A 15587-nucleotide genomic window follows, 5' to 3' on the forward strand; every position below is an offset into this window, starting at 1 on the left:
GATGATGTCTTATCGGCGAAAGTGCCCACACCCCTCCCCCTTCCTCCGCCGTCTGAAAATTCGTGAAGAACACTGGGTTATGGAGAGCATGGCCTTGTCCCTCTCTTTCTCTCTCTCGGTGGCCTTCAGAGCCCCGGAGGCCACAGTTCTTGTGCTAGTGTTGCAAATTCTCAGAAGTGTTACAATGTTTTTGAAGCACCCTGTACATTCTGACGATGTTCTAGACGGGCCAAGAAAGATAGGCGAGCGATGTAAATTATTTTGCTGTCCGAGAAGGGATCGGACGCTTGAGGTGAGTGATGTACATTTTAGAGAGGTGCTAGACGGGCCAGAATGTTCAGTGAGCGACGGGAATTCCAATGAGGTTCTAGAAGGGCTAGAAAGCTGAAATGCGGCACAAATATGAGTCAAGTAGGTGATCATAACTCTAATCATCCAAATACCTACTTTTATCATTTTGGGCCCCAAAAACAGATGCATATGGGGTTCATCGGTTTCGCTCATAGAGCCAGGGTCACCCTGGAGATTTACGCCGATTCACGTTTTAAAGTCTTTTCGTAATATGACAATCACGAAGAGCAATTTAGTAGACGGATACCTCTCAACCCCGTATCAGCGCCCTACTTTATCACTGACCCATTCGGACCGTATTGGTCACCCGGTGCCCCTTATCAATCTCAACGTTCATCCTACAAAGTCCCATCACGAGGGAGAAACACAAACAAATCGACGAGAAAAATGTGTTGAAACGGCTGTCCGCCGTATGGACCTGAAAACGACTCTATTTTCCTGCACAAGAATACGGGCAAACCATATGGGTTCACAGGTATGTAGACGTATACGCACGTATGCACGCTCACGTTGGCAAGGTTATTGTTGGGACGTAATGCGGTTCAAATCTTGATAACCTCATGCTTCATGAGGAACGTCGCCTGATTGCTCGAAATACCGTTAGGATCACTGTTGCCGTATTACTGTGAAGGCTACAGGGGGGTCTTTGTCTTCATACCGTGACGGTGAGACACGACGTGGTGGTTTATTCTGCTTGCCCAGTCACCCAATCTGCCGACAACCACGAGTTTGACACTTTTCATTGATTACGAATCGATACGTTAAAACGAAAACATCGTTAAGAATCAATCAGCCGACGGGTGCAGACTGGATAATGTGATTTCACACTCACGACAGGACGCAGTGATAACACGGGATTATGGGTAATGCGATTACAGTAACGCATTATTCAGCACTCGACTCAGCTTGTAATTGCATTTACTATTGTCCTGAAAAAAAAGTGCGTGGAAAAGGTGAGCGCTACGCTGCGCTACGAAGTCCAACCACCCGAGTTCGATTCCCGCTCACGGCCAACACCGGTGACGATTACCTGAACCATTCCTGGGCCTCCCCTAGGTCGACTCAGCCTCAAGTGAGTACCTGGTGCGGTGTGTAAACATCGCCACTGGGGAGACAAAGGCGGCCGGGCGTGGTGCTGGCCACCCACCCCCTCGTGTGCCGTGCCGGCCTTCATAGGTGCTCGCTAGCAGCACTCGTCCCAACAGTCTGTTAAGGCTATACGGAGGGTCTTTATCTTTATAAAATGATTCTCAACTGAGAATAATTTTAGGTCGGTGTGTTGAGGCTGTGTTGCGTTTTCTTTTTTTTATCTGTGCAACTTTTAGACTTCAACATTTTGCAGAAGAGCTATTTAAATGTATCCTCGTTTTAATTAATTGTACCCTCTAGGCCCTTCTTAACGTAACAGACTTTCGGAGAGCATTTACATTTATACATAGGCCTAATTACGTGATTATATCTCTTGTACTTCGTGAAGGAAACATCTGCTAGATATGTTAACTCCTTCGCCTGGTATGGAGGACGTCGTGGGTTTAATCCTCACCCTGACGACGCCTGCTGTATATCTAGAGTTTGCATGTTCTCCCCGTGGTCGCGTGGATTCTTCTCCGGGTCCTACGGTGTTTCCCTCCACATTTAGAATCAACATCACACGTTCAGAGTATTAGGCTGCTAGACATTTGCACGCGATAAGCAACTTCGTTGAGCTATCAATTTGTGGCCAGGTCGCTTCTGAAAAAGAGCGATATAGCTCAGTGGGCTTTACCTGGTAAAAATGAAATTGTTTAACAAGCCCGACTCTAATGATGAGACCCATAAGGACGAAATCGGTCCATAAATAAATGCTACTGCTTGACAATTATTATTGGTTTGGAAAGCCAAGAAGGCCAAATGGACTGAAAGCACATATATAACTTTATTATAATTCGTGAACGTACAATTAATATATTCATAACCGATAATCAAACATACATACAGTACATAAATAGAACATTACACAAGGGAGTAGTAGCAATGTGTTATGTTGAAACTTCTATAACGCGACTCGTGTTTTCGTTTTGAATTAGCCCACGTGGTCTCTTCACGTCACAGTGCTTGTCATGAACGTTGGCGATAAATCTACGACGACCACGTGGCCTAACCCATAATCTAATGCGGACTCACTATCCTGGCTACAAAATCAGCTCAAAACAATTCGTACATTTAAAAATTATAAGACGGCAGTTACGCCTAATAGGAATTCGGCAAGTCTCTATTATAGTACTTTACGATGCCGTATATTGTCCTTGGTGCATCAAAATAACAATACCTTAAGCATATTATAGCATTGCGCGAATTATTTGAAATTATTTATTATTTTATACGCATACAGAGAAATGAAGAAGAACAGAGAAACACTTTTAAACACGATCAACTGAAAAGGCACTACCCTGATATTGTTGATAATATTTTAAAATCGTATATAACATAGTGTATGTGTACATATCCACATATATATTCCAACAAAGTACTGAGCCTGATACGGTGTGTAAACATCGATTCAAGGGAGACAAAGGCGGCCGGGCGTGGTTCTGGCCACTCACGCCCTCGTGTGCCGTGCCAGCCTTCATAGGTGCTCGCCAACAGCACTTGCCTTAAGGCTATACGGGGTATCTTTATCTTGTGTGTTTTTGTACGATGGAAGTGACCTTTGTGTATATATGTGCGTGTGTGTGTGTGGGGGGGGGGGTTCGATTGTGCACGGGTTAGCGCATGGCACTACGATCCCGGCGGCCCGACTTTGATTCCTGCTCCCTGTCAACATCGGTGACGATTATCTGAACCAGTTCAGCCCACCAGGTGCTCAGAGCCTGGTGCGGTGTGGAAACACCCCCCTCACCCCACTCGGGAGACAAAGGCCGCCCTGCGCCGTTCCCGGCCTTAATAGGTGCTCGCTAACAGCTCTGCGCTGGCCCCGACAGTCTGTTAAAGGCTAATTGGAGGGTCTTTTGCGTTGCATGCATGTATATGAGTGTGTGTGTATATGGGTGTGTGTGTATATGAGTGTGTGTATATGAGTATATGTATATGTATATGAGTGTGTGTGTATATGAGTGTGTGTGTATATGAGTGTGTGTGTATATGAGTGTGTGTGCATATGAGTGTGTGTGTGTATATGAGTGTGTGTATGTATATGAGTGTGTGTGTGTATGTATATGAGTGTGTGTGTGTGTGTATGTGAGTGCGTGTGTATGTGAGTGTGTGTGTATGTGAGTGTGTATATGAGTGTGAGTGTGTATATGAGTGTGTGTATGTGGGTGTGTGTGTATGTGAGTGTGTGTATGTATATTAGTGTGTGTATGTATACGAGTATGTATATGTGTGTGTATGTATGAGTATTTTGTTGTATGTATATGAGTGTATTCACGTTCACAATTTGTATATTTGATTTATCTTAGCATTGTAACGTTCTGAAAAAGTCATATTAGTAGTCGACCGTAACAGTAACATTAAAATTATTTCCTGAGAGAGGCCAGTGAACTGAAACATCGAGTCTTTCATTTCCTCTTTTAACGAGAAGCACCAAAATAATATATAAGCCATACAAACCCACAAACCATCCGTAAAAAGATCAACTTTCAATTAAGCCAGCTTACACATGCAGTCCTAGTAATTCAGAATACATGACAAGTTTATTTTTATTATTATTGCACATTCACAATAAAAAAATGCTACTTTTGTTTCGGTGATACTGTGCACGAAGCGCAAATAAAACTCAACACATTGGGCAACTACTGCGTACACTAGTCGACGTTTTAGGCAACAGTCCTGCTCAATTGCTCCGTTCTGTTTGAAAAAGGACCGCTTCCCGAAACGTCGTATTGTTGTTATCAGCTGTTTGCTTGTCAAAGGAACAGGTGAAGGACGTTTTTGCGAAATCTGACAGATCAATAAAGACAATAAAGTGAGATCCTCATCACTGCCGGCCTTCATCTCGCAGACGGGTTGACATTTAGTTGCAAGGTACTGCTATGATTTGTATTTATGATTTCAGAATTAATATCGACTTATCCACTTATTATGCACTAAGCGAATGACTTGTGACTACGGTAAGTTCACGATTAATGTAAAACCTGGCAGTGTCTGCAACGTCGATGCCTGCTATATTTATTGGCGATGTTTCAGGCAATGCCCCTTTTTTGTTATCTTGTTCGAGGGTAAAATGTCTTTTTAAAATGAATTGTACATCATATACGACGTTATGGGCAATGGTCCTTCTTCATGTCACAATATATAAAGTGGTATCAAAAATATTTGATGTTTAAATATTGTTTATTATATATAAAAAAAAAAATCTAAATTGTTATCAGTATAGGTTTTTAATATAAAAATATGTATATCATATATATAAATAAGTAGAACCCCTCTTAACGACGGTGATTGGTTCCACGAAACCGGTCGTAAAGTGATTTGGTCTTTAAGCGAGTATAGGAAATGCACGTTAAAGGCTTAATTCGTTCCGATAGCATCAAAAGTTACCCTTTTCCACCCAAAAAACGTACGTTACAATATTTAAATAAAGGACATTAATACGTAAAAATACTAACAACATTATAAAAAACATAATATGAAAAAAAAACGTGGTTAATCAATGCATTAATTAATATTTACTGTACCTACAACAGCCAGTCGTTAACAGGGGAATGATCGTTAAGCGAACACGTTGGGCTCTATGGAGGCCCTTGGTTAAGCTACAGAGACACGGTTACGAATATTGAAAACGGAGTATATTTGTTAATTGACAACGCTATTTCTTCGTGTAAAAAACACAAAAAATATCGTAGAGGTCGCCACGACAAGTATCAATTCTTATAAAATTGCGTCCCATCGTCAATTTTTGCCATTGTCTCTGACAACCCGTGCTCAAGTCAATAAACGTGTTACACTCTTATTTATTACAACTTTAAAAGTGTTGTTTGTTACTGGCGGGGGTGTGCAGACTGAATAAGTGTGATTTAGTTATCAGATGGAAATCCCATACTTTCAGTAAATATATCCCGTAACCATAACCAGATCTTCAAAAATGAAACCATTTCATTTTTCATTTCACCAGGTAAAGACCCACTTGAGCTACATATCTCTTTTTCAGAAGCGGCCTGGCCACAAATGATCAAATGATGGATCAGCGACGTGGCTGGCACACGTGCTAATATTTAGCATTCAAATACTCTAAACGCGTGTTGATTCTAAATTTGGAATAAAAAAACCGGAGGACCCGGAGAAAAATCCACGCGACAAACGGGGGCACATACAGACGTCAGGGTCGGGATCGAACCCACGACATCCTGTATACCAGGCGAGGTAGTTAACATCTTCTAGCCACCGTGGCACCCCATGTCACTCTGGGGTTCAAGGTGTAGTTAAATAAATTCGCGTCTACAGCTCTGTTGCCAATGCACTGCTGGTTTAGGGCCTTCCTATAATTTGCGGGGTCGTGGTTAGGGCTATTTGACCATACTTCCCCACTCTGGTTAGTTGCGGATCGGTAAAAGCGAGGGAGAGCATAGACGCCTTAGCACTGCCCTAAGATGTTTTCAAATTAATCTTTGATAATATGCCTGGCGTGTTCAGTACTTAACTGCAGCCCTGGATAGTCCGCAAAGGTTGTTCCATGAATGATTTTAGCTCACAGCCACATCCATCTCGCCTTACAATGCCCTCATACTTATAATTAACACCTTTATAGGATGATAGGCATACAATCATTTCGGATCATTATGAAGAGGCGTACCTTGGTATTCTAGTGGTAGTGCCTTACGTCCTATTCCAATCCAGTCTGGCAGCGTTTCCGGAGACGAAAACAAAATCTGGAGCTGTGAGAAATTGGTAAAACCCGGTGCGTAGCCACAGACTTCTTGAGTCGCTCTCGAGAAGAGACTCTGGTGGACTCGTCGACTCCTGGCAACGGATCCCATCCGAGGTTTGTTCAGAGCGCTCAAAGCGGGGCACCCCTGCGAATAGACAAGGAGAGCCACCCGTGGTGAGTGAAACGCAAGAGATGTAACGCCTAAGCCAGCCCCTTCGCGACCGTTTTACTGATGAATAATCATTCTGACAATTCTAGATTTGAAGCTTTCGTGACTGCAATGATTCATATTCTTAGGTTTTTTCGGTAAAGTCACGTAGGTAAAAACATTAAAAAGTAAAATAAAATAAAAATCACGACGTTTCGGAGGCAACGACGTTTCGGAGGCAACGACGTTTCGGAGGCAACGACGTTTCGGAGGCAAAACAAGCTTCCGTCTTCAGGTGGTACCGTCACAGCCACGACAGCTGTATCAAGTAATTTACTTGATACAGCTTGTGTTGCCTCCGAAACGTCGTGATTTTTATTTTATTTTACTTTTTAATGTTTTTACCTACGTGACTTTACCGAAAAAACCTAAGAATATGAATATCATTCTGACAATCGCCCGATGATGGTCGTTGTTGTGATCACCAGCGAGCCCTCAAAACTACTTATTGTGTAAATGTTGTGCAGGGTTTGCGCTCCCCACACACACACACACGCTGGCGTGCTGAAATAGTAACTCGTTTAACCACGTTTTGTTCACAACGTGACACACACACACACCTTGCTGATTGGCTGTGTCGGGTGGAGATGGGTTTTACGACACATTTACATTAACGCGATGCCTGCTGCTGGCGGGAAGAGAGGTGCCACAAAATGCTTGAAATGTTTGAAATGCTTGAAATGTTCGTGTGGGTAACATTCGTGCGATGATCCGTAAACCCTCGCGGCCTCCACAGTGCGTGCTGCATGGATTCCAGGCCGCGTGCGTAGCCACCAATGCCTATTCATGCATTGTACAAGGCAAAGATCCTCCGTGTATAGCCTTAGCAGACTGTTGGGGCAAGTGCAGCAAGCGAGTAGCACCTATGAAGGCCGGCACTCCTGGCCGCCTTTGTCCCACCTAGCAGCGATGTTGACCCACCGCACCAAGTACTCATTTGGGGCTGAGTCGACCTAGGGAAGGACCAGGACTGTCTCCAGATAAATCATCACTGGCATCGGCCCTGGGCGGGAATCGAACTCGGGTCGCCGGGTTCGCAGTACATTTACTCACACACCACCACCGCGTTGGGATTGTTCAGGCTCGGATTTTTACCCCAATTAGTGACCGCAATTACCACAGCAACCCGCGATGTTTACATTCACGGTAAGGTGCATACGACAGTTGCATACTTGTCAACCCATACATTTTACCCGTGTTCTTGTACAGCAAAATTGAGTTTTCGGGTCCATACGGCGTACAGCCGTTTCAATACGGGCAAAAAAAGAATGTCTATTTGTTTGTGTTTCTTCCTTGTGATTGGACTTTGTAGGATGAACGCTGACATGTATAAGGGGCACGGGGTGACCAATAAGGTCTGAGTTGGTCTGTCATAAGGTATAGGGCACTGATAAGGGGTTGATAGGCATGGTATAGTGTAGTGTATAGTGTAGTGTATAGTGTAGTGTATAGTGTAGTGTATAGGATGAACGCTGAGATGTATAAGGGGCACGGGGTGACCGATAAGGTATGCTGAGTTGGTCTGTACTAAGTAAGGGGGTTGCCAGCGATGCAGTTGCCCAACGTGCGCGTGGTTGATGCAACTCGCGCGCAACACGTGGGCGAGGTTTGCATCGGCAGCGGTTGCACAAACATTACGCACCTCAACCGCGTTCGTCAATAACACTGCCGTTAAACAGAAATTAAATAAAGGTTGTATATGTGTTTATATAGATGTATATATGACGGTGGACGTTTCGGGCAATGGCCCTTCTTCAATCAAGAAAAGATCACCACTCTGCTACGAAGAAGTTCCATTGCCTGTTTGTATATCTATATTAACACACACACACACACACGTGAATATTGACATGTGTAGATTTTATACACAAACGTTCCGTATTCTGTATAGGTTTAAATCTCGGGCAGTATTATTCACTATATAAAGCGGTTATCTTTTGATAATAATGCGATAAAAGAAGGTATATTTACATATATACATATATGATTTCATCATAGGCCAAATTAATTAACCCGTGCAATGACTAAATATAATATAACTACTTGGCTAAAACGTCTCGTGTTATATTTACATTTGTATACGGTGTATGCCTAATTATCGTTATTATTACATGTAGTGCACTTAAGGTTATATAGATGATGTATTTATCTCATCTATACGAGCCTGTGAGTTCGTATAAACCTCGCTCGATTCGGTGAACGCACCTGGGCTCTTATCTGTTGCACCGTCAGTGGTTGTTGTCTCTGCTCGGTCACGTGGCATTTCGGGCCTTCGGGATCGTGCTCAGCAATTAAGATTTTTTAAATTATTAAACCTCTAATTTGTACACAGCATACATCGTGTGTGCAACGTATGCATGATATTTCTCACCGATAACCGTAATCTCGTTTGTACATAATCTTTATAATGCATTATACGGTAAAATTATATAGTATTCGTCGTATTGTTTTTAGTAAAGTATTCATGTACATATTAAAGGTGAGATAAACGTAATTACTATTGTTCAATACGCATGAGACAGTGCATTAGGATATGTGTAACACACAGACGTATCGTACAAAGAGTATTTAACAGATCTATTTAGAAGGGCTATAACTTCGCCCATTGTATATATATTAAGCCTTTTGAGGCCACAGTTTAATTGAGAGAATGTGTTGAGTTTCTTGTTAATTGTAGCAGCAGTATGACAACACATTGTGTCCGTATTGTGGAGGCGTACGTACTTAATCTATAGGTACACGATACGCATATGTACATAGACATGCAATTACTCGAATGGTTAATTCTCAAGGCTAATAATACATTGATATATATTCATAAATGTGAACACAAGCTATAAGTTTGGGTTTGTGTAGTGCCCATATATTGTAAATGTGTTTGCTGGATATATATCTATTTTTCATAAATTTTACATCAATTAAATATGTAACATCCTATAAGTCCTATAGTTACAATTGTATGAGCAATGCATTGAGTAATTATTCACTAATATACCGTACACTAATATAAATATAATGATCACCCATATGGATTAGCAGACTGTTGGGGCAAAACATACACATCATTATCATCATCATCATAAATATTTGTGTGTTAATATTTAATACTGTATCGATAAAAATTACCACCAACACATTTCTGAAATTATGTTTATATACATAATGCATGTCTTGCTGGAATTACGCTATTTCTTAGTCAGCGAATATAATATACTGTATATTGACCCACATATATTAATACTTATTTTGTATATGGTTAAATTAAGTATCAATAACTCTGAACAACAACCGCTCATATCAATCGATATTTATACATATCAATATTCAGCTGATTTGGTTCATGGGTTGAATCCAGATACTTGTAATAGCCATACAGCATTTCTCGTCCATTGTTCTCTTTAACATAACATTCATACAGTGTACGCAACAACATACCCTACTTATTGGTTGCAATGGCTACAAATGTCATTAGCACACCTGAGATAATATTGCTTCACATTGATGTTCGTGACTCTTTCTCCAATCGAATGTTCAGATAATGCGTTCGAATGTTGTCAGCAAACAATTTAAGCAAACTCGCGTCTCCTCCCTTGAATGACTCCCCTTCTGATATATAGTAAATAATATATCGATATTTTGTTCTCCTTCGTTTAATCTCGGTGTATATAGCTGACCCATTGTTTTTTGTTTGCATTATGACTGCAGGTATTGTGGTCTATGCAAACATGACTCCTTGTAAAAAAAAAAAGGTGTCAGTTTTGTTGCCAGATAGAAGGGCAAAAAAACAATTATCAAGACCCATTGTTGTAAATGCATTTTATAATCACAATAATTCTAAATTAAAATTATGAATGTCTTCACGTCGACGCGATTATTTTGTTCAGCGGTTGGTTCGTGACAGCGATGATGGCTGTGCAATGTTACACCCAGGCGAATCTCTTCCCGTGGTCGACAAAGGAGGGCAGCATGCCACGAAAGAATTCATAATCATTGAGCATGATTGTCATTATCTTCATCGAGCGGTGGATTGAGGGTGACTCGTGGTATCGAGGACCAATCGTGACGACCGGCGGTACCTTTGGAGGTAGCGCGCGAGAAGCTGTGATCTGCGAGTGACGTTCTCCCTGGGTGTCAGTGAAAAAAGAAGAAAAAAGTTAAAGGTGTAGCCCTGCAAGTGCTTGCTCACGCCTACTGCTGGTGGAAGGGGCGTCCACTCTAGCAAACCCCTTCCCTACCCGCCTTCTCTAGACGTCTTTGAAGAGGTGGCAGTACCCACAGTTTACCCCACCGCGCGCGACCTGCCCGCTGTGTGTGTGTGTTACATGTGTGAGAGTGATGCGAGGCGGCAACGTGGAGGTGCAGGGATTTAAACAAACTTTTAACAACAAAAGCAACAACTTCTCGTTGTTGCAGTATGCCGCGACGGGTGATCGTAAAGCAATGGATTGCGAGGGGCACAACGAAGGGTGCGCTCGCTCGCTCACCAATCACAACCGCCGTGGCAGCATCCCACGTGCTGCGGATGAAAGCGCCTCTGCCGTGTGCGTGCGGTGTTCTGCGACGTACGTGAGTGAGTTCATTAATTAAGGTTCGTCACGTGCGGTGAACGGACGTTGCGGGTGACGCTGAGCGTTAATTGGTTTTTAAATCACCTTGGCTGTGGCTTATCGAGCCAGATCAAACGGCTTTTTTTTCTCACGTAACTCCATCAGCACGGACATTGCCATCCCGATAACTCGTGCACGGAGTGCTTATCGATACAGAACGGTGTTGGATGGCGTTTGGAGCGGTGGCGCGATGGTTAGCGCAATGCGCTGTGAGTTCGACTCCGAGCCGAGACGAACATCGGTGGCGATTATTTGAACCGGTTTCGGGGCGTCCGATAGATCGCCTCGGTCTAAAACGAGTGCCTGGTGTGGGGTACAAACTATTTTTTCAATTTTGTTTGATTTAAAAAACATTTTTTACAAGGCCCACTGAGCTAGGTAGCTCGTTTTGTTGTTGTTGCAGAATCGACCTCATCACGCGGAAATTTATATCAGCCAAATATTCTAAACGCATGTTCTTGAATCTAAATGTGGAGGGAAACACCGGAGGACCCTGAGAAAAATCCACGCGACCACGACGAGAACACGCAAACTCCAAATATACAGCAGCAGGCTTCAGTGTCGGGATCGAACCCACGGACCTCCTGCATACCAGGCGAGGTAGTTAACATCTCACCACCGAGGCGCACACTCCATCAGCCCGGGCGTGGTCCTGGTCTACATCTTCCAAACGGATGTGGTCTCCTCCTTAATAGGTGCTTGCCAACTTGCCCCGTCCGTGTGAATGGCTAAATGAGGATAATTTCTTATGCGTACACGTATGTGCATGTGTATATGAATAGGGGGAGCAATCGTGGAGCGGTTAGCCGCGCTGCGCTATGAACCTGGCGACACGAGTTCGAATCCTGCTCACGGCCAACACCAGTGACGATTATCTGAACCGGTGCTGGGCCTCGCCTAGGTCGACTCAGACTCACATTAGTATCTGGCGCGGTGCGTAAAAACGTCGTCACGGGGGAGACAAAGGCGGCCTGGCGTGGTGCTGGCCACCCACCCCCTCGTGTGCCGTGCCGGCCTTCATAGGTGCTCGCTAATAGCACTTGCCCCAAAAGTCTGTTCAGGCTATACGGGGGATCTTTGTCTTTGATGCTTGTAGGTATTTGATGCTTGATGTGTGTATACGCGTGAAGGTGTTATACGTTCACAACTTGAACTGTCTTGAGAAACGTGGTGAAGTATGGTTATACGACGTCCCAATGTTGATAAAACACACGCCTTTAACGTTACACATGCAGTCTATTTCGCGAGTAAACTCAAGATACAGTCCACGTTACCGTGTTCCTCCGACTCTAAGACGCTCCGCAAAGTTAAAGACTTGCGCGTGGTGCCAATGAAGTTTTACAAATTCTGGCCACGCCAAGACAAAGGTCCCCCGTGTAGCCTTCACAGACTGTTGGGTCAAGTGCTGTTCGCGAGCAGCAAGCTACGAAGGCCGGAACGGTACACAAGGGGGGGGGGGGGTTGGGCAGCAGCCACGCCCGACCGCCTTTGTCTTTCCAGTGACGATGTTTACACACCGGACCAGGTACTCACGGATAACAAGTAAAAATAAAACTCAGCACATTAATCAATAACACTTTGTTACAGCCCTATGAAGAAAACGTATATAATCGGCGACGTTTCGAGCAATGTACCTTCTTTACAGCACACAGACAGAGGCCGGAGAGTCCGTGGTTGTTTTTTTTTACCGGATTATAAGACGCACCCCCCTCCCCCCCCAACGAAAGTTTTGTTTTTAATTACAAAATGGTACAGGGGAAGAATAAAGTGCCTCTTTATAATTCGGACAACGTAAAGCGCTGCTCACGTGACCTGGGGACACATCGGATTGACAATTTTTTTTAAATAAAATTGCAAATAAATAATAATTACAAGTTTATCAGGTTATCGAAGATTAGACATGTTGGTTATGAGGTTACAAATATTAAGCCTTCACAACCCATTAACATCGAATTTCATGGAAATCTCGATTAGAATGTTTGATTAGAGATAGCGTTTTAATTACTCACTGAAAACCGATTGCATTACGTTGCATATAAAGACTAAAATTGTTGTTGTAATTGTTTATTAGAAGCATGCATTGCCATTTATTACAGACGATCGTAATTGTGTGCATGTATTGCGATTTATTTTCTATGTTTATTGTAATTATTGTCAGATATTGATTTGGAAATGGTTTTAAATATTGATTGCACCAGCTGATTTTGTCCTGTTAGATATTGATTGCAATTTCGGAACTTAATTCTAATTACTCTTTACATTATATCATTTCAATTGTTACCTAATCATTTTAAGGGTGTTTTTTTATATGTTCATGTTTTGAAATATTAATGTTAATTGATAGATACCGAAACTAATAATGAATATATAATTGCGTTTATTGAGTTGTTGAGAGAGGCTGGGTCAGGGACACAGAAACGATCACTTCTCACCCTACAGGAAACGTAAAAATGTCTCAACTTATCGGTCAATCAACAACAAACAATTACCTAGACGGTATTGAAGAACGGTATAATTTAACATAAATAACAAATGTACGATTAACCAGAAGGAGAATTGAAATAACATTAACATTTTTTGTAATTAGCTAATTAATGATTATCATGCTGTCTGGGACACGCGTGTGTGGGTGTGTGCGTGTTATTGTTAGTGGGGAGCGGTAGTGTAGCGGTTAGCGCGCTGCGCTATGAACCCGGCGACACGAGTTCGATTCCTGCTCACGGCCAACACCAGTGACGATTATCTGAACCGGTCCCGGGCCTCCCCTAGGTCGACTCAGCCTCAAATGAGTACCTGGTGCGGTGTGTAAACATCGCCACTAGGGAGACAAAGGCGGTCGGGCGTGGTGCTGGCCACCCACCCCCTCGTGTACCGTTCCGGCCTTCATAGGTGCTCGCTAACAGCACTTGCCCCTACAGTCTGTTAAGGCTATACAGGGGATCTTTGTCTTTGTCTTTGTTATTGTTAGTGGGGAGCGGTAGTGTAGTGGTTAGCGGACTGCACTAAGAATCTGGCGACCTGAGTTCGATTCCAGCTCACGACCAACACCAGTGACGATTATCTCAATCGGTCCCGGGCCTCCCCGAGGTCGACTCAGCCTCAAATTATTACAGTAGCTAGTGCGGTGTGTAAACATCGCCACGAGGGAGACAAAGGCGGTCAGGCGTGGTGCTGGCCACCCCACCACCTCGTGTTTCCGTGCCGGGGCTTCATAGGTGCTCGCTAACAGCACTTGCCCAACAGCCTGTTAGAGGCTATACAGGGGTCCTTTGTTCTTCTGTATGTTATTACACGTGTTTTAGAAACTTAAGTTGTAAAATAAAACCAGTTTTAAATAGTTAAATCCCACTACTGGATGACAGCCTCTATCCAGAAAATACCGTGTGGGTGAGTAGAAGATGACCATACTTCCCCACGATGGTCAGTAAAGACTAATCAACGAATGAAAAACTAAGAATCGGTTATAACCTTTCTGGCAATACAACAAGAGTTGTGTTAAGATGTTCAAACGCCAAATGTGAACATTTTGCAGAGAATCGAGTTCTCATTGACGATGAATATATTCATTATCAGAGCACGTTTGTTCCCCACGTGCACCGTGTGTGGTTAACGCCAACTTGATTCCTTGCAAAAAGGTTCCTATTCGGCGTTTGAACATCTGAACACAACTCCTGTTTTATTGCCAGAATGGGTAAAAACATTTAGTTGTTTTTTCATACTTTGATACTGGCAAAAAAAAAGGTAAACATTTTTTTTTTACTATTCAACGACGGTGGCTCTCACCCTCTTCTCGCGCCTCAATCAATCAGGTCAATCAAGTGCTTATTTCTATAGCACTATTTCGTGCAAAGGATGCCATTCAAAGTGCTGTACAGATTTAAAAAAAAACATTGCTACTAGACTAAATCACACGAAGAATGAAAGCAAATTCCATACAAAACAAACTTATAATACATTCCTATCGAAGGCATTACTATTCATTTTACTCTGCTCGCCAAATGTGTCCCGGATCTCTCTTGCAAGCTGAGCCCCTTTCTCGTTTGCCAGTCCCATCGTGAATAGACTCCCAAATGTGACCACGGCAAGTCCATTCGCGTGCCTACGACCGATCTGGTGGTCTATTATTCCTCTGCCTATCTATGGGTCTGTGTGTCTATTCGTCTATCTATCGATCTGTGTGTCTATTCGTCTATTTATCTATCGATCTGTGTGTCTATTCGTCTATCTATCGATCTGTGTGTCTATTCGTCTGCCTATCTATCGGTCTATTCGTCTGCCTCTCTATGGGTCTCTTCGTCTGCCTATCTACTATCTATCGCTTTGTCTATATATATAACATTTCTATTCCAAATATCGATCTCGTTGTGTTGTCTGCCTATTTATTTATTTACCCAACTAAATTCAGTCATAGTCTGCTTGTGCATCAGTATATCAACATATCCATCAGTCCACCTATTTATATCCCTGTCTGTATATTTAGTCATGTATTTAATCATATACAGTATATATTTTAGCCATCTATAGTTGCCTATCTGTTTGTTAATTGATCTATTCAGCTATCTTGTTATCTGTTAAT

The sequence above is a fragment of the Lampetra planeri genome, chromosome 13 (assembly GCF_965212315.1).
Source record: "Lampetra planeri chromosome 13, kcLamPlan1.2.h2, whole genome shotgun sequence".
Classification (NCBI taxonomy): domain Eukaryota; kingdom Metazoa; phylum Chordata; class Hyperoartia; order Petromyzontiformes; family Petromyzontidae; genus Lampetra; species Lampetra planeri.